At 37.0% G+C, this 21,437-nt stretch overlaps 1 long non-coding RNA gene across 1 annotated transcript in view; it reads right to left on the bottom strand.

The window, feature by feature from the left end:
- Window positions 1-493: 493 nt before the first annotated feature.
- Window positions 494-21,437, bottom strand: part of LOC142826516 (uncharacterized) — a 62,157-nt gene continuing 41,213 nt past the window's right edge. Inside the window, exon 4 of the long non-coding RNA XR_012900701.1 lies at window positions 494-682. This is a non-coding gene — a long non-coding RNA (uncharacterized LOC142826516). The remainder of the gene's footprint in view (window positions 683-21,437) is intronic.

Below are 21,437 nucleotides of genomic sequence, written 5' to 3'. Positions count from 1 at the left end.
CTCTCTATTAAAAGGGGAATAAGGACAAGCCAAGGAATCATAAATCAGTCAGCTTAACTTTGGTAACCAGAAAGATAATGGAATAAATGATTACATAATCAATTTGTAAGCACATAGAAGAAAGTAAGGTAATATGGTGACTGCACAACTGGATGGGAAACCGTACCCAGAGAATAGTTATCCATGGCTCAAAATCAAGCCAGAAGGGCATATTAAGTGAGGTCCCACAAGAATCTTCCTAGCTCTGGTTCTATTCAATATCTTCATAAATTATTTGGATAATGGCACAAGATACAATTATAAAGGGCTACAAATATTTTGGATGACAGCATTACAATTCAAAATGATCTTCACAATTTGGAAAAATTATCTAAATTAAATAAGTTGAAATTCAGTATAGACACATGAAAAGTACTGCACTTTAAGAATGAATAACCAATTTCACAAATACAAAACAGGAAATGATTGCATAGGAATTAGTACTGCTGAAAAGGTATGTGTGGAGGGGAGGGCAGAAGGGTTATACTCGACCACAAACTACATATGAGTCAACAATGTAATACTGTTGCAAAGAGAAAGAGAAAGAATTATTCCGGTATGTATTACCTAAGATTTTGTAAGCAAGACCCAGTAAGGAATCTGTTCACTCTTCTCAGTGCTGATAAGGCCTCAACTGGGAAATCTGGAAAAAACGTGTAGGTGTGAGCAAGAAAAATGATTAAACATTTAGAAAATATGACCTATGAGGAATGATTGAAAAAAAATGAGATTGGTTAGTCTGGAGAATGGAAGACTGAGGGGGGACATAAAAGTTTCCTTGCATATAAAAGGTTGTTACAAAGGGGACAGTGATAAATTATGCTTACTCACTGAGGACAGGAGAAGAAGTAATGAGTATAATTTGCAGAAAAGGAGATTTAGATTGGATTTTAGGAAAAACTTTGCAATAGTAAGAACAGTTAAGCGCTGTATCAAGTTACCTAAATTTGTTGTGGAATCTCCATTACTGCAGATTTTAAAAACAGGTGAGACAAACAGGGATGGTCTAGGCTCCTTTTAGGGATGGTCTAAGCTCCTGGTGTCCAACACTGTAGCCACTAGCCACATGTGGCTATTTGGCTGGTTGAATGTGGCTAGTTCACTATAGAAATGGTGGCCACCTTTGCGGAAAAACTTGCCAGCTGTCTACACTGGCCACTTGAATTTGCGCAAGAACACTGACGAGCTAATGTAAGATTGTCAGTTTTCTTGCACAAATACTATGGTGCTCCCGCTCAGGGATAAGCCCTCTTGCGCAAATGTATTTGCGCAAGAGGGCCACTGTAGACATGGGGAGGACTGTTTTGCGCAAAAAAACCCCGATGGCGAAAATGGCAATAGGGGCTTTCTTGCACAAAACCGCATCTAGATTGGCACGGATGCTTTTCCGCAAAAATTGCTTTTGTGCAAAAGCATCTGTGCCAATCTAGACGCAGCCATGCATGTGTCTAGATAATATTTAGTCCTGCATCAGTGCAGGGGGATATAGTAGGCCCTGGTCTATACTACGGAGTTATTTTGAAATAATCCCCTTATTTTGAAACAGTAAGTAAAGCGTCCATACTACTAAGCTCGTTATTTCAAAATAATGGGCTGGTTATTTCAAAATGTGTACTCCTGCTTTCCCCAGGGAACAAGTTTATTTCAAAATAGTTATTTTGGGAGTTATTATTTCAAAATAAGTTATTTTGAAATAATTTCCTAGTGCAGACATGCCCTTTCAGTTCTACATGTCTATGCTTTTCTTGCAAATACTTCTTCCAAATTCAGGATGATAAATGAAATATAAAATGTATATTGTTTCACACTGTCCATTTAGCATAGTGGCCCATGATTTTTAGAATATATATTCATTATACTGATTAACGCTCCATGATAATTACTTCCAGTCTTGACAGGTTCTTGTCCCAAGATCAGGGCCAGGATTGTTTAAATTACTACATAGTTGGTAACTCTAATGTGCACAGTTGCAACACTCAAACTATAAGAACTCTTTTATATTTACAAATATAGTTTATTAATACATTTACCACAGTCACAAACTTTGCAGATTGATCTGAAAGCCATCTTCCTCATCACCATCAGCTTCCCTATCATCTCCACTGAACATCATCCTGGCACCTCCCAAGAACTACATCTCCTTCTACCACTCTAGACTGGGATGCCACTTTTACAATGTTACAGTGATGTTGATTTGTTGGGTGCATAATCAGAAATGCATTTTTCTCTTTTTCCTTATTTGTATTTCTTCACCTTACTAATGTTGGTGTCTCTTTTCCCCCCTATAGGTTAGTATATATCAATGATCTCAACTTCTTATCATATATGTCAATTCACTTCCACAGCCCTTTTGGAGCTGGGTATCACATTTGTTATTTGTGACCTAACGATTATTTTGGTTCTTCCCAAGTTCCAAGTTGAAATATACCTGTTACATTGAAAAGGGTATGAGCTAAGGAAAGCCCATATGCCAACTTACTTCAATGAATCCTTTATATTAAAGGTCTCAGACATATCTGCACCTTATGCTTTAACTCATCACCATCTATATAGGTCAGGGGTGTGGAACCTTTGGCCTGTGGGCCAGATCAGGCCCCCTGCTTAACTTAATCTGGCACATGGTAAGTCCCATGCAATGGGCTGGAAACCTCAGTGTTCCCATTTTGTTGCTCACTCACCCATTTTTGTGGCATCCTGCTGTAACCCCTTTCAGTTTGCTTTGGACTTAATTTGAATAATTTTGTATCATCCACAAACTTTGCCACTTCATGGTTCACTTACTTTTCCAGAATATTAATGAATAGGTTGAACATCATTGGTTCCAGTATAGTATATCTTTGGGGTACCCCGCTGTTCACCTCTTTCCAATTGAAAACTGACCGTTTATTCCTCCCCTTTTCACTATCTTTCAACCAATTACTGACCCATGAGAGGACCTTCCTTCCTATATCATGGCTACACTGTTTCCTTGAGAGTCTATAGTGAGGGACTCTTATCATGTACTAACCCCACTGCCTGTTGACAGGCTTCTTGTTTCTGATGTATTTTTTTAAATATTGTATCTGTATCTTTTGCAAGGTGCTTTGCAAATTCTTTGTTAGCCTGCCTTATTATACTTTTACATTTCACTTGTCAGAGTTTGTGCTCCTTTCTTTTTTTCTCATTAGAATTTGACTTCCAAACTTTAAAGGATTCCTTTTTGCCTCTAACAACCTCCCTTATTCTACTTGGTAATCTTTTGGTCTGCCTTTTTATTTTTTTGTTTTTTGGGTTTTTAACCTGGAAAATATATTTAGTCTGAGCCTATGTAATGGCATTTCTATGTAGTCTCTGTGATGCTTGCATTTTAGTTTTGTGACTGCTGTTTTTAATATCTAACTGGAATCCTTATTTTTGTATAGTTTCCCTTTTAAAAAATATCCGTATCATGGGGATTCCCCCCCTTTTTTTGTGGGAGAGGTATGTCTCCCCTATAAGAATGCTAGATTTAATTATATTATAGTCACTATTACCTAGTGGTTCAGTTATGGTTCCCTAGCGGTTCAGTGGTCCTCCTGGACCAGATCTTTTGTTCCACTTAGGACCAAATTAAGAATTGTCCCTTTCACAGTGTACTTCAGGAAAAGCATCTCTAAGAATCAATCTTTCATGGAGCCTAGAAATTTTATTTCTCCATAATACCCCGAGATGACATTTGTATGACTATTCCTCACTTATTCCTATCTGTATTTATCAACTTCTTCCTTATCTTCTGCTCGAGAAGCAAAGCAACCCCTGTTTGATAAATCATTCCTAAGGAATGTCTCAGCCCAAATACTGTGCTCCTCTGCACCTGGAACCTGCTCTCCAGCCCCTACTTTTACAAAAATTATATACAAAATTTTTAATGTTATGTGTCAGCAGTCAGGTTCCATTTTGATAATGGTGGAACCCATTCTTCTGTATAGGCTGCCCACTCTGCTGAAGGCAGGTCCTAATAAATCTAAATCACATGGCAGGCAACTCACAATGAGGTTTTCTTGGTCGTCACAAACAAAACTGAATTTATTTCTGATAATTTTATTCACCTATTTCCTGTCTCTTCCTAATAACTGCTCATTTAGACAATCTGTAAAATATAAATAAAATGTCAGCAGCCATACTTGTGTGGTTGGTAAGTTCCATCTTCCACACAAAAACATGCATCAGAGTACAGGAAATGTGGGGGTGCTAGTTAGAGATCTCATTTTGGTTAAGGATTCCGGGTTTGAGATGATATATGCAATAGTGGATGCATGAAGATGGTAGAGGCTATGGTAGAGTGATGGAATCTGTGTGGAATTCCCAAGTCCCTATGTTAAGCATCTAAACAGAGTGCTAATACTCATCCTAACAAGGCATGCTTATTCATGTGATCCCATTTTGCCATTGGTGGCCCAGCCCATCGGCAACAGCAGTACCTACTCCCTTCAAAGTTGATATAAGAAACCACAGATCTGATTTAATGTTGCTCTGACCAGCACTCTCTTCAATGGTTTTACCAGTTGAAAATCTACTAGGTTACCAAGATAACAGATGCTCCCCTACTTTACCTGCTCTGTGCACAAAATCTAATAGAAGGTAGAACACTGAACAAGAACTCATGAAACCTGATTTCTATTCCTGGCTTTATTTTCACATGGCATGTGTCCTTTGGCAACTCACCTCCCACTCTTTTTTCTCTCCCGCTTTTCATCTGTTCTTGCTATTCTGATTGTCTTTGGGACAAGGACTGTCTTTTACTGCATGTTTGTGCAGTGCCTAGCACTACGTATTTGCATAGCACCTTGTTAGAGCCTGGAGTAATACAAATAAATAGCAGTAATACAGGGGGAGGAAAATGGTGTGCAAGGTCTTTTTCCTTTCCCCCATGGTTATGAGCCAGATTTGGCTTACATTTTGTCTTGCTTGCTGCCTTCCCATGCACGGTGTTGAGGAGATGATATACTCTATGTTAATGATAGTAACTAGTATCACCAACATAATTAGTCAGGTACTAGGGGGTAACATGTGAGAATGAAGCTTAGGTAGGCAAAATACAGCTAATGGAATCCACCAGGATCAAGGAAATGATTTGAGGTCTGTTGTGATTAACAAGATTTGCTTGCTGGATTTCATCTTTCTGCTGGCAATGGGTCTGTCATTTTTCTTCAGTGATATTACTAGCCTTTTGGTCTGAACCTATGTCACATTAATTTTTCCTAAAATAAAACAGACTAGATTTCATTCTTCCACTAAACTCCTCACTTAACATGGATTTTGTTGGTCGGTACGTTTGTGAAATCTGTTCATACATTCATACTAAAGAACCAAATGTTCTGAAATCTTAGCCAGAAACTAAAGTAATAAAAATACAACAACACTTTTCATATATTTTTCAGAAAGAAATTAATTTTCTACCCAGGTTCAGCTACTTGCAGTATTTACAAGTCTTTGTAAATTCAACCCTGTTCTATGCATGTGCAGCTCCTTGAGAACAACATAGAATCCTGCTGATTGATGTATAGCACAAATTAAACTTAATATTTGAATTCTCCAAAGCTGTCCCTATTTCTTCTCTTTCTTAAAAGCTGGCAATCCTAGTAGAAAGCACACCCTGATAAATGAGAATTTAAAGGAGAACACAAATAGAGGAACCTCATGGATTTTTCCTCTCCTAACACTTCTTCCTTTTGGGAGTTTCCTGTAATTAAGACCAATTGTAATAAGTCAGGTTATATTGGGACACTTAATTATTCTGAATAAATAAATAATATTTATTTTTCAAGGAAAATTTTGCCAATAGCACAGGTAATAAACCAAATAGTCACAATCACAACACATAGACATCTGCTAGCTCAATCTAACTTCCTTCTTCCCTTTCTGAAATATGTATTTTGGTTAGCAGAAATAACAGAAATTTAAAATATAAGGTTGATTTCACTTCCCTTGAAGTCAAGAGAATTCCTTCCAGTGCCTATTACGAGAGTTGAATTAAGCCTTCACTCAGTTAAATTCTTTACAGATATCAATAGAAATAATATGATCTCATGATTCCTAGTCCAGTGCTTTAATCAACACCAACTTTTTTTATATCACAGGATCTAGCCCCCAAAAGCTACACATCTTTTTTTTTTCTAGTCCCAGAAAAGTTTCAGATTTCCTCCAGGGTTTTCAGAGTTCCTTGGAACATTAATCTTGAACATGTCACTCATAGCTTTATTGTTTCATAAACCTACCACATTGTCAAGAGATATCATCTCAGAATTGTTTCTATTAGTTTTGAACTCCCAGTAACTGATTATTCTGGGAAATTTTCCAATATCCTATAAATCACTGGACAATGATTATCTTCATAAACACGTGGTGCATATTTCTTTTGATGATCTTTTATATAATATGCTCTGGGAACTATTTTGGTAAATTCTATGGCCTATGTTATACAGAGGTCAGAGGAGATGATTACATTAGTGTCTTGGAATTTGTGAATTTATACATTTGAGAAAAGACTGACATCAGCATGAGGTCTGTGAGTAGGGTGAGTAGAGACATAAATGGCCCTTACATACCAGATTAAACACATTTATATTGATGCACTCTCTTTAGGAGGTGGTCCTTCACCTTTGTTCATGACAATGTCCAATTCAATTGACCTTGAGATATTTCCTTGCTTTAAAAAAATCAATAGATAAAATAAATGCTTTTTGTCACGAACATACTTTGAATTTATTGATGTTTCTTTCATATTGATACTCTGAGGTACTTGTGAACTTTCTAAAAGCCAGGAGGAAATTGGAAAGACAATGGAAGGTTTTTGGATTAGCTAATCATTCTGATATATGTGTATAAGAACCACATTCATTGTTATAAGGTGTTAAATCAAATTATACTCACTTTCCGCTTGAATATAAAGTTTAAAGGAAGAATTCATTTTGGTTTTACTCCAGATTATTAATTCACATCAAGATACTTTTAGCCAAGTCATTCTCTCCATCTGAAGTGTTTAAGGAACTGTGCCAAACATTCTATTCTACTTTGTAAAGAGAACTCTAGATGGTGGAAGGTTGCATTTCATCAAATTTCACTAACTACTTAGTTTTGACCCATTCTTAAATTTCTGTTATTCCACATAAATCTAGCAATCAATGTTTTATATTTCAGTGTGATTTCTATTGAGGATTTAATTTTGCTTATCTTAAAACCTTTGGCAAAAAAATTTAGACTCAGCCTATAGATCTCTTCACTTATGAAAGGTTGTTTTTAAATATTCCATACAGTTTCTTATACACAGGTTTGATCCAGTAAATTCTTGTAAATTACCATCGTATTTAACATTCACAATGACTAATTTAAGATGAAAAATGGCATCAAGGTGAAAATAATATTACAATACATATGTGATTGAAGTATGAGGTTTGTCAATAAGTTAACAATAAATGTGTTATTGCAAGGGAGAATCGATATGAGTAATTTAAATAGAGTCAAAATTCAGCTACCTCTGTAACCTGCTAGGCAGAAAGTGGTTACACCTGACAGCAAGTACAATTGAATGCCTCTAAATTCAATGAAGTGATTTCCCTTGATTGGTAAGAAGAGTCAAAGTAAGGGAAATCAATATAACTATTGGAATACTGGACTGAGGGACAGGAAAATGGTCAGAGGAAGAGCAGTAATAAAAGATGTTTGCATTTCTTCCAGCAGGTACTCAGGATAACGTTCCTAGGGAAATGGATGATATGACCTATGATATGATATGATAATGAACACTAACACTGAAGTCTTGATAAGAAGGTTGGATGAGGAGGAGGGTAAGTCTTTCAGAATTTGAGAACCTGACCGCAAAACAGATCAGAGAAAGAACTTGCTTTAAATAAGTATTATTTTCTGTTAGTCTGCCACTCATGGTTTAGCCAAGTATTCAGAAGAAGTATGTTAAGCAAGCCGTTTCCTTTGTTTTACTACTATTTCCCCTCTATATTTAATCAAACTTGTTTTTCGGGTGGATACTGTTGCACTGGGTAATTTCAGGCAAACTGCCTAAAAAGGGGGTGAGAACTCCTTAATCTCTAAAGAAAAGTACTGAAGGGTGAGGCTTTCCTAGAATCTTCACCACTACTCAGTAGTCTCAGTCATCTGAGATATGGACAGAAATCTTCTCTCCCATTAAAATGTCTTGCATAGGACTATCATAGGTGAAAATAAGGAAAAGCCTGAAAACCATTGAGGATACACAAGAAAGGCCATACCAGGTCAGGTCAAAGATTCATCTAGCCCAGTATCCTGTCTTCCAATAATAGCTAATGCTAGGTGCCCCAGACAGAATGAACAGAAAAGATAATCATCAAGTGATCTATCCCCTATTGCCCATTCCAAGCGTCTAGCAAACAAAAGCTAGGGACATTTCAGAGCATGGGTTTGTGACCCTCCCCATCTTGGCTAATAGCCATTGATGTACCTATGCTCCATGAACTTATCTAGGGTTATTTTTTAAAAATTCTGTTATAGTCTTGACCTTCACAACATTCTCTGCAATGAGTTCCACCGGTTGAATGTGTGTTATGTGAAGAAATGGTTCCTTTTGTTTCTTTTAAATCTGCTACCTATTTATTTCATTTGGTTACACCCAGTTATTTTTGTGAAGGAGTAAGTAAGACTTCCTCATTTAATTTCTCAGCATCAGCCATGATTTTAAAGACCTCTATCATATCCCCTCCCTTAGTTGTCTCTTTTTCTGAACTGAAAAATTAGTCTTATTAATCTCTCATCCCATAGAAGATGTTCCATACCACTGAACCTCTTAGTTGCCTTTTTTCTATAACTTTTCCAATTCCAATATATGTTTTTGAGATGAGACAACCAGATCTGCATGCAGTGATATTTTCTGTTTTAAAATCTATCCCTTTCCTATGGATTCCCAACTTTGTGACTGTTGCTGCATAATGAGTGATGTTTTCAGAGAACTATTCACAATGAATGTAACACATAACGTATACTGCATTATTATATATATATTCCTGGGATTATGTTTTCCAATGTGTGTTACTTTGTATTTATTGACAATACATTTCTTCTGCCATTTTGTTCTCCAGTCACCCAGTTTTATGAGATCACAGTACCAAGTTGCATTTCTCTGTGTTAGGTATTCTACTTTAAAGCTATTTAGATCATCATCAGCTCGGTAATAGATGCTAGTCCAGGCTTTTAGTTCGTTAGAACATAGAATCTACTTTTCTATGAGCCTCATGCATAGCTAACTCTGGAGAGTCTCTCTTTGCTACTCTCCTATTTATTGCTTTTCCTATTTTGATTCATATCTTTTATTGCTGAAAATTACAGCTATATAGAGGTCACTCCTTCAGAATCAATATTTACCCACAACATACTCTTATTTCCAACATGCCAAATTTATTTGATTCTGAGCACAAGGACTAATTGTGATATCTCAGAGACCAGTGCAATATGAATATAGGCCTTTTAATGATAATCAGTTTGTAGGTCTTTCTGAAATACGTTGAGATTTCATTCCCCAACTTAACTAAGTAAAGGAGCTAACAAAAATAAACTGTGATTTTAAAATTGATCAAAATTTGATATTACTGGATGACATGAACTATAGCTTAAGCTTCTCCTGAATGAGCTGGGAAGATTTTAGTGAGTTTGTTCTAGTTCCTTATACTTTTTTACCAGGTGATATTTATTCAGCATCTGTTTTCTTTGGGGATTTTCTCTGATTTCATAATTTTAGCAGTTCCCCCCATTTTTAAAGTGTATCATTGTGAATACAGATAGATGCTTTAATCCAATAATCCCTACAAAGACCAAACCAGAAACAAAAATAGTTTTCTGGGTCAAGCTAAATGAACATGGTTTTCATATCTAATTAGATCATCACTATGAGACCTGTATAATTGGAAAACATATACAATGATTAAATTGGCAAGCATATATAATAATAACTGACCAGATACACCTTGATTTACTACAGTATGAATTTCCTTTCTAGTATTTTTGAACTTGCCACTAATATCAGATGCCAACATATATAATATTAAATAGGTTTTCAGTTTTTTTCTGTGTGTGTGTGTGTGTGCATATACACTGTTTTTAAAGGTTTCTGTTTATATGCTGAATTTGCAATTTTGCTTTATAATGTGATTTAGTCTGAAAAAAATAATCTCATATAATACTTTTACTCTGCTTTTCTTTCTGCCTTTCACTTTCAGAGATGCAATGCCCATGATCTGCTGATAATTACCATAACACTTTCAGCTGGGAAAAGCAGTGAGAAGAGCCAAAATAACAATAATTAAAAAATAGAGTTTCAGACCAGTTTTGAAACTAAATAGAGTCAAATTGGTTGACTAAAGTTTGGCTAAACAACTGAACATTTTACTCTGCTTTTCTTTTTGCCTTTGACTTTCAGAGATGCAATGCCCAGCAGCATGTGGAAAATGGAATGTAATTTGAGAATAAATCGAGTGTTGCAAAAATTTGAGTTCAATATGTGTTCTAAGTAATGGTAAGGATTGATTCTTTTTTATAAGACCTAGTTCCCTAATTTTCCTATATGTTACAGTGTTAAAATAGGCTAATATGAAATGTGGTATATTAAAGCTACTCTTTACCATATAAAGCTCTGTTCCTGCAAACCTTTACTCTGACGAGGTATCTTACCCAGCAAGAAGACATTAGAAATCATAGAATCATAGAATCATAGAATAATAGGACTGGAAGGGACCTCAAGAGGTCATCGAGTCCAGCCCCCCACCCTCAAGGCAGGACCACGCTCCGTCTACACCATCCCTGACAGATGTCTATCTAACCTGTTCTTAAATATCTCCAGAGAGGGAGATTCCACCACCTCCCTTGGCAATTTATTCCAATATTTGACCACCCTGACAGTTAGGAATTTTTTCCTAATGTCCAATCTAAACCTCCCCTGCTGCACTTTAAGCCCATTACTCCTTGTCCTGTCCTCAGAAACCAAGAGGAACAAATTTTCGCCTTCCTCCTTGTGACACCCTTTTAGATATTTGAAAACCGCTATCATGTCCCCCCTTAATCTTCTTTTTTCCAAACTAAACAAGCCCAGTTCATGAAGCCTGGCTTCATAGGTCATGTTCTCTAAACCTTTAATCATTCTTGTCGCTCTTCTCTGTACCCTTTCCAATTTCTCCACATCTTTCTTGAAATGTGGCGCCCAGAACTGGACACAGTACTCCAGCTGAGGCCTAACTAGTGCAGAGTAGAGCGGCAGAATGACTTCACGAGTTTTGCTTACAACACACCTGTTAATACAACCTATAATCATATTTGCTTTTTTTGCAACAGCATCACACTGTTGACTCATATTCAACTTGTGGTCCACTATGACCCCTAGATCCCTTTCCGCCATGCTCCTTCCTAGACAGTCGCTTCCCATCTTGTATGTATGGAACTGATTGTTCCTTCCTAAGTGGAGCACTTTGCATTTCTCTTTATTAAACCTCATCCTGTTTACCTCTGACCATTTCTCTAACTTGCTAAGGTCATTTTGAATTATGTCCCTATCCTCCAAAGAAGTTGCAACCCCACCCAGTTTGGTATCATCTGCAAACTTAATAAGCGTACTCTCTATCCCAATATCTACATCATTGATGAAGATATTGAACAGTACGGGTCCCAAAACAGACCCTTGAGGAACTCCACTTGCTATCCCTTTCCAGCAGGATTTAGAACCGTTAACAACAACTCTCTGACTACGGTTATCCAGCCAATTATGCACCCACCTTATCGTGGCCCTATCTAAGTTATATTTGCCTAGTTTATCAATAAGAATATCTGATCTCATTTTGTGCCTTTGCCTTTCTAAATACTTGTTTGATCTCATTTTGTGCCTTTGCCTTTCTAAATACTTGTTAGAGCATCAAGCCCTACATTGTAAGCAAAATCTGCACTTTTCCTAATTCTTTTTTTTACTACTTTCATCAGATACCAAATGGATATGCTCATATTTTCATCTTTATGTGACATTTGTTATATCTCTAGATATCATATTCTATAATGAAGCACTAAAATAAACTAATAATAGGTTCATATGCCATACTTGGTTTGACTAAGCTAATAGTTGCTGACAAACTAATTTTCTGATTTATGGTATCCATCTGTCTGTCAGTCTGTCTATACATTTATGCATAAACTTCACTGTGGAACGAGAGTCCCTAGCCTAAATTTCATCACAAATTAATGTAAACCTAATCTAAAGTGTGCTTATATTTAGCTCAGTTAAATTCCTCTTTAATTCAAATTTACAAGTTTCAATGAGGCTATAAAATGTCCGGACTTTCCCTGTCACCATAATTTTCTATGACTTCACACGAGTGATGTTACACATAGCTAAAGAAAGATAGTTAATTATATTTTAAAAGATTCATTTCTCCTTTCCTTGAACTTTTTCTCCTAATCTAGTCCCACACCAATTTATCTTCCTCTGATTATTCTCAGGTTGACAATAATAAAGAAAATGTGTTATGAAGTTTGAAAAATCTTAATGCACAACCTTTAGAAAGCATGAACAAAATACCAGAAGCTGAGAACTTGATGACTGAAGAATATAGATATGGTCAGTTTTCTTTTGCGATTAAAGATGATTCTCACAACTCAGCCTTCTATATATATGACTTATTGCTTAGTTGTGATGTACTATATCATGTCTAAATGATATTTATCCAGGTGAATAGAGCAGCCTGTCTAATTTGCTGGCCTCATGACAACCCTGGGGTCATTTAATAATACTGAGATGTGATGGAAAAATAACCAGCTAAGGAACATTTGTTCCCTTGTCTTCCTCTACTTGTAATTGTATATCTTTTACCTTATTTAGGCTGTGTCAGGGGTTTTTTCGAAAAAAGTAGCCTTTTTTCAAAAAAACATCACCTGTGTCTAGACTGCAGCTGCATTCTTTCGAAATTAAATCGAAAGAACGTGGCTTTTCTTTCGACGGCGGTAAACCTCATTTCATGAGGAAGAATGCCTTTTTTCGAAAGTGCTCTTTCGAAAAAAGGCGTTCTTGAATGCCAACAGGGCTTTTTAGAAAGAGAGCATCCAGACTCACTCGCTGCTTTCTTTCGAAAAAGCGGCTTGCTTTTTTGAAAGTACTGCTTGCAGTCTAGACGCTCTTTTTCGAAAGAGGCTTTTTCGAAAGATACTTTCGAAAAAGCCTCTTTTGAAAGAGGCTTGCAGTCTAGACATAGCCTTATTCTATGTCTCAAAATTATTAGAACTTTCAGTCAAAATGTACTGTTCTCCCAAATAGCCCGTGTATTAGTCTATATCTACCATTCAACCAGAGACTCATGGTAGTAGATTTAAACTTATATAGAATCATAGAATACTAGAACTGGAAAGGACCTCAAGAGATTATCAAATCTAGTCCTCTGGCCTCACAGCAGAACTAAACAGCGTCTAGATCATCCCTGATGGATGTCTATCCAACGTGCTCTTAAATATCTCCAGTGATGGAGATTCCACAACCTCCCTAGGCAATTTATTGCAGTGTTTAACCACCCTGACAGTTAGGAAGTTTTTCCTAATGTCTGTCCTAAATCTCCTTTGCTGCAATTTAAGCTCATTGTTTCTTGTCCTATCATCAGAGACCAATGGGAACAATTTTTCTCCCTTCTCCTTGTAACACCCATTTAGATACTTGAATTCTATGACACCAAGTTGTATAGAAGGAACTGGTCAAGAGACCCCCAAAAAGAGTGCCATGAGCAAAAGCTGCAATTTTTCTAACAACAGAACTAATTTTTCTAATAGCAGAACCAAAGAAACAAGTATAACATGTACCATAAGGATAGACTAAAAGCTCATTGGTTATTTAGGCACAACCTTGAGCAATGGATGGTGGATGATTTGAACCAGTCCAGGAGCAGCTCTAGGAGAAGCTTGCCTAAGACTCAGCCCTCTGAGTCACGATTTGTCCCCACCTCCAGGATTCAGTACCTGTCTTTCAGTCTAGATCAATAATAAAAACTATGATACCTCCATGACGAGTCAGTTGTGCTCACCAACAAGTAGGGTTTCCTTTAGTTCTCCATAGGGATTAAGCAACCACTCACACCTATGCACACAGACCCAATTCCACCTACCTGTCTTGGGGAAATCTTGCTCCCACTTTCCATCTAGCCCCTGACTAGGAATGTAGACCAAGTCATCATCAAGTAGTTAAAGTGGTATCAAAAGAAATACTGTAATGATTCATTGAATTTGTAAATTTAAGCAGAGGCAATGATGTGTTATTTGAAAGACATTTTTCAAAGATACTTTTTCATTTTGGGGAAAACATGAAGCTTCAAGTTCCTAATGATGCAGGTAATCCCTTCTTATTACTTCTTCCTACTATATAAGCTGTTCTTATTGTTTTGTATGGACCACAGGGGACTAAAATGTAAAATGTATAGATGCTATATTTATAGCACATGTCAGTGAACAAGCATTGGTTTTATAGGGGAATTAAATGAGTCTGTTATAATAAAATTTATTGTTTAATCTGTGAAAGCTCCAGAGACTTCTAAAGGTTAGACTACCAAGTAATAAAGAAAGAGCATCACAATTATAATCTCAATAAGCAGTATTACATGGCTGTAAAATAGGAGTGGGCAGAAAGATTACACAGATACGTTTAATGCAATTTACAGTTTTACAGGCTTTGTGTATGAATTTAAGAAGAGATTACTGAATTGCAGCCTGTCATAAGTGGCTATTAAAACTGATCTTCTTTGTTTTGTTTTTTGAAAGGACTCATTTGGAAATTCGCTGTCAATCTAAATCACGTTCACAAAGGAAGAGTCTATATCTTGTAGTTAAATGAGCCATTTCTGCCAAATATAATGAAAATGCAACCACAGAACTTTCTGTCAAAATTTACTGTGCTCCCAAATTGCCTGTGTATTATTCTATATTTACCATTCAACCAGAGACTCATGATAGTCAATTTAAACTTATGCCCAGGTAACAAAGGATAAATTATATCAAGGAAACAAATTCTAATGTTCTATAAACAATAAACAATCCTGGCTTTTGACTGGCTGAAAAACAGTCACCCAATGAACCCTTAAGTACTATATAATAGTAAATACTCTGAGGCTATGTCTACACTGCCGGCTTTTTCTGGTAAAGAGTATGCTAATGAAATGCTCATTAGCAACTTCTCACACTTCATTTGCATAATCTCTGCTCTGATGCTTTTTACGCAAGAAGTTTTTGCACAAAATCTAGCAGTATAGACGGATCAATTTTGCGCAAAAAAAACCCCCTTTTTGTGCAAGATCCTTATGCCTCAAAAAAGGAGGTATACAGATCTTGCACAAAAGGAGTTTTTGCGCAAAATGGATCCATCTACACTGCTAGTTTTTGCCTAAAAACCTCTTGTGCCAAAAGTTTTGGGCAGAGATTATGCAAATGAAATGCAGACGTAGCCTAATACTTATCAATAAAGAATATTGTTACAGCATTAAGATGACATATACACATAACTGTGCCCTGATTAGTTCAACAAAATTATTCTAAATCAGGTTTGTTTTCTGGCCTTCTAACTTTGTGTTCCTTATTGAGAAGTCCACAACTGTTACTGCTAAAGTCAATAGGAATTTGAGCCTACGCTATACCTAGGGATGAAATGGCGGGCCATAAATAATCTCCAAGTAATCTAATATGTAATGACCCATCTGCAGAGTACTACAGGATGTTGAGAACATCTTGGCACACATGAAATTCAGGTCTCTTCCCATTTCTGGAATCAGAGGTCTCTCACCTGTTCTCTCACAAACTGCCTCTTTCTGCAGCTATTCATTCATTTGGAACACTGCTGTTGATTGTGCCAAGGTAAAACTTTCTAAATGAAACTAGTAGAAGCATTCAGACACTATGACCTTCTAACAGAAATTAGTCTAGTCTCCCCAACAACAACAACAAAAATATCCCTGCCTGACACCGTGGTGGCAGAAGTGTGCAATACCTTGAATTTTTACTTACTTTAGTTCAGCACCTTCCAGGATTGGATTGAACCCTTAGACAAGAATCTTGGATTTATTCTCCTAGCCTTGGGAGTTCCTACTGATGTTTTCATACCATATTGACCTTTTAAAGTGTTCATTGTCCAGACTGGCAGACCCTCACTTTGTATGAACTCACACACTACTTCTCTCTCTCCTCCCATTTTTCCTTCATGTGCCTCACTAGATTGTTTTCCTTTTTTTCCCCCTCTAACTCTTCCTCCTTTTTAATTTTCATTTCATATGGATCAATAATAAAATGGTTTCTTGCACTGTAACTTGGTTGTATTGAGTGAAGTTATTCCACAGACTTTGTGCAACCAGCCTTTATGTGAAGCGGCATACTGTCATATGCCTATTGAGATATACATTAAAATCCTAAAAGGACCACTCACTGTTACTTTCCTAAAGATAATAACTAATACCACAAGTGGAAAATCATAAAAATCAAGAAGAATTAACAATAATTCTTTTCAAATCCATGACCTCTCTTATCACATTGTACATAAATGTAGAGGTAATACAATCTTCCAAACTTTTTTTGCTTTTACTAATTGATAGCTAGATATCACATTGATAGGTACATTGGCAATTCCCAGCCAGAGTGCCTGAACCTGCAAGATGCTGAGCCCCCTTCAGTCCCTCTGACTGCAATGATCCTCAAGGGTGCTCAGCAGCATGGAGGGTCAGGCCCAGAAAGGATGGAAACATGCCAAGTAGGTTTAAAAAAGGCCTTTAATTCATGATTTAAAAATTCAGGTTATAACAAAAAGTTTCAACTATGTCCGGTGAAGATATTCAGAATACATTGATTTCATGTTCTGGCATACATTAGCATTTACATTGGGTTTCAAGGCACACCTATTAAACCTAGTCTTTGTCTTCAATAAATGCTGCTGCTCACACCAACAGAAATGAGTATTTGCTTAGTGTAGATATAAGACAAAAATAAATCCTGCACTATGTATGAAGAGTCTCAGGAAAAAAACATTTCACAAAATAAAACAATAGTTCTCTAAATTCCGAGAAATATTGGTAAGCCAAGAATTACAAACATAATAAATTTACTAGTAATTGAAAGAAAAGAGAATGAAGTGTTTACTGTAAAATTAGTACTTTTCCATTAAGTTACTATCATAGAATACTAGGACTGGAAGGGACCATGGCACGACCAAATACTGTCTAGACCATCCTTGATAGACATTTATCTAACCTACTCTTAAATATCTCCAGGGATGGGGATTCCACAACCTCCCTGGGAAATTTATTCCCGTGTTTGACTACCCTGACAGTTAGGAACTTTTTCTTAATGTCCAACCTAAACCTCCCTTGCTGTAGTTTAAGTCTATTGCTTCTTGTTCTATCCTCAGAGGCCAAGATGAACAAGTTTTCTCCCTCCTCCTTATGACACCCTTTTAGATACCTGAAAACAGCTATCATGTCCCCCCTCAGTCTTCTCTTTTCTAAAAGAAACAAACCCAATTCTTTCAGCCTTCCTTCATAGGTCATGTTCTCTAGACCTTTAATCATTCTTGTTACTCTTCTCTGGATCCTCTCCAATTTCTCCACGGCTACGTCTACACTGGCCCCTTTTCCGGAAGGGGCATGTAAATTTCACCAGTCGTCGTAGGGAAATCCACGGGGGATTTAAATATCCCCCGCGGCATTTAAATAAAAATGTCCGCCGCTTTTTTCCGGCTTTTTTAAAAGCCAGAAAAGAGCGTCTAGACTGGCCCCGATCCTCCGGAAAAAGCGCCCTTTTCCGGAGGCTCTTATTCCTACTTTTAAAAGCCGGAAAAAAGCGGCGGACATTTTTATTTAAATGCCGTGGGGGATATTTAAATCCCCCGCGGATTTCCCTACGACGACTGGTGAAATTTACATGCCCCTTCCGGAAAAGGGGCCAGTGTAGACGTAGCCCACTTCTTTCTTGAAATGCGGTGCCCAGAACTGGACACAATATTCCAATTGAGGCCTAACCAGCTCAAAGTAGAGTGGAAGAATGACTTCTGGTGTCTTGCTCACAACACCTGTTAATGCATCCCAGAATCATGTTTGCTTTTTTTGCAACAGCATCACACTGCTGACTCATATTCAGCTTGTGATCCACTATAACCCCTAGATCCCTTTTTGCCGTACTCCTTCCTAGACAGTCGCTTCCCATTCTGTATGCGTGAAACTGATACAGAAGTGGAAACACTTTACATTTGTCCTTATTAAACTTCATCCTGTTTACCTCAGACCATTTCTCCAGTTTGTCCAGATCATTTTGAATTATGACCCTATCCTCCAGAGCAGTCGCAACCCCTCGCAACTTGGTATCATCTGCAAACATAATAAGCGTACTTTCTATGCCCCTATCATCATTATCAACACCAGGAGCATTCAGACAACATTGTATCTGAAAAGTACTTTGTTTTCTATAACTTCTTTCATACTTTTATGCCCCAAAGCACTTTTCAAAGTGCTGAGTGAGATATTGCTTGTGCGCTTGTAGGTTCTGTTGGATATATGTGATCTCGGAAAAGTTTTGACAAAGAACTTTAAACGCTATTACTGGGTTGCAAGGCTCAGAAATATGATTTACTTTTCTGATAATATTGAAGATGAACCAGTGTAGAAGCCATCCTCATCTTCACCCAGGGCAGAAAAAGAAAGAAATCTTCCTGGAGCAGGCAGTACCCCCATCAGCATGAAACCCTAAAAAAGACTCTCTATATGTCCACTTATCTATGTTTTTATGTGGCACCTATCCCAACAGTATATGACAAGGCATTACCATAATTCCCAAAGAAAGGCTACTGAGAAAACTGCATGTTGTCTCTCCCCCAATAAAAGCTAATAATAATAATCCAGCTCTTATTTTGTGCTTTTCCTTCATAACACTTTACAAAGAAGGGGCTTTACAAAGTATCATTAATACTATTTTACAAATGGGAACACTGAGTCATAAGGCAGTGAAGGATATGCTCAAAGCCATGTTAGAAACTATTGGCAGAACTGGGTCTCTTGAATGTCAGGCAGTGAAATCATCCACTTTAATTGAGATAAACTTTAGTAATACCAAGTTAATAATATTGTTGATTCATTTTTTAGATATAAAGATCAAGAAAGTTGAATCATTTTGTCTTGCTAACACAAGTAAAATATTATAAACCAACAAAAGGCATCTATAACCCTCTATTATTAACAATTGTCTATGAAAATATATATAACGCAGTGTTTCTAGTATTTTTAAAGCATCAAAAATTATTTTCAACAGTATTTAAAAAATATTAAATAACAAACTTACATCTTTTACGTATGACTGACACTGACAACTTGTACACTAAATTGCATCATGCTATTATTTAAAATAGCAAAGTTATGTTGCTCCAATGTCAGTGACCACAGCAATGCTATTAGCAATAACCTGGACATCTCTGAGAGAAAAGGAAGAAGATATTTAAACTAAGTCTCCACAGGACAAAAAAAGTTCTTCATAGAATCATAGAACTGGACCTGGAAGGGACATTAAAAGGTCATTGAGTCCAGTCTCCTGCCCCCATGGCAGGATCCAGTACCATCTTCTAGACCATCCCTGATAGATGTCTATCTAACCTGCTTTTAAATATCTCCAGAGATGGAGATTCCACAACCTCCCTAGGAAATTTATTCCAGTGTTCAAGCACCCTGACAGTTAGGAAGCTTTTTCTAATGTCCAACCTAAACCTTCCTTGCTGCAGTTTAAGCCCATTGTTTCTTGTCCTATCCTCAGAGGCCAAAGCAAACAATTTTTCTCTCTCCTCCTTGTGACACCCTTTTAGATATCTGATTTTCTAAATTAAACAAGCCTAATTCTTTCAGTCTTCCCTCATAGCTCATGTTCTCTAGACTTCTAATCATTCTTTCTGGTCTTCTCTGGACCTTCTTCAATTTCTCCACATCTTTCTTGAATTGTGGTGCCCATAACTGGACACAATACTCCAACTGAGGCCTAACCAGCGCAGAGTAGAGCAGAAGAATGACTTCTCGTGTCTTGCGCACAACACTCCTGTTATTGCATCCCAGAATCACTTTTGCTTTTTTTGCAACAGTCACACTGTTGACTCATGTTTAGCTTGTGTTCCACAATGACCCCTAGCTGCCTTTCTGCAGTAATCCTTCCTAGGCAATCACTTCCCATTATGTATGTGTGAAACTGATTGTTCCTTCCTAAATGGAGTACCCTGTATTTGTCTTTAGTAAACTTCCTTGTATTTACCTCAGGCCATTTCTCCAGTTTGTCCAGATTATTTTGAATTATGGACACTATCCTCCAAAGCAGTTGCCACCTCTCCCAGCTTGGTATCATCTGCAAACTTAATAAGCATATTCTCTATCTCAATATCTAAATCGTTGATGAAGATATTGAACAGAACCGGTCCCAAAACAGACCCCCGTGGAACCCAATTTGTTATGCCTTTCCAGCATGATTGTGAACCATTAATAACTACTCTCTGTTATCACAGTAAAAATCTGATGTCTATTTTATCTGCTCTCCAATTTGCACTATAGATGGCATCAAGGGAGCAGGGATAAAGAGATAGCAAACAGGCTGAATGAGGGAATGGCGAAAGAACCAAGTCTAGGGGAGGAGATGCCCAATACCAAGTAACATGGTCTAATAAGTCAAAGATGTAGAGCAGAGGTATAGAAGCTGGGTGAAGATGCAAGAGTGACCTTGATAAGAGCAAAAGGTCAGGATAAAAATGTTCTGCCAAAACTGTTTTAATATTGTTACTGAATGTGTCTGTTTTCCATGAAAAAGTTATTAGGAAAAAAAACCCAAAATAAAGACAAATATGCAGTAATTTTTTTTTCATTTTATGACCAAAAGCCAAAATATTTGGGCAAAAATTTAAAACATTTCAATTCACATATGCTGCTCCAATACCTACAAGGAGTGTACTTCAGTTGCTTCATGTTCTCAGGCTGCTTTGCTATGTTTTATATCCCATGATAAACGTCATCCATGAAATTCAAAAGATGCACCACCTCCCTTTACTAAAAGTTATCTTGGTGCATCATGCAAAATGTATTCTGACTATATAGCCTGGAGTATAAAGAGAGGTTTGGGAGCAAAAGGCACCTACAATACAGCTCCCATTAATCACTAATGCAACATTAAAATATTTTGGTTTTCAGGTGAAATATTTCAGCTTTTGACTCTGACAAAAAATGAAATTTTCCACTGAAAATTAAAAAGAAAAATCTGACCTATTCTAGGGAACAGTAAAGATCAGAAAGAGAAAGAAAAAGAATCAGAGTGAAAGGACAACTGTCAGAGGGAGAAAAAGAGGTTAGAAAGAATAAGGAAGGGAAAGGAAGATGAAAGTTATATGAAAA

This window comes from Pelodiscus sinensis, chromosome 1, assembly GCF_049634645.1.
Source record: "Pelodiscus sinensis isolate JC-2024 chromosome 1, ASM4963464v1, whole genome shotgun sequence".
NCBI lineage: Eukaryota > Metazoa > Chordata > Testudines > Trionychidae > Pelodiscus > Pelodiscus sinensis.
This window is presented reverse-complemented; position numbering and strand designations above follow the sequence as displayed.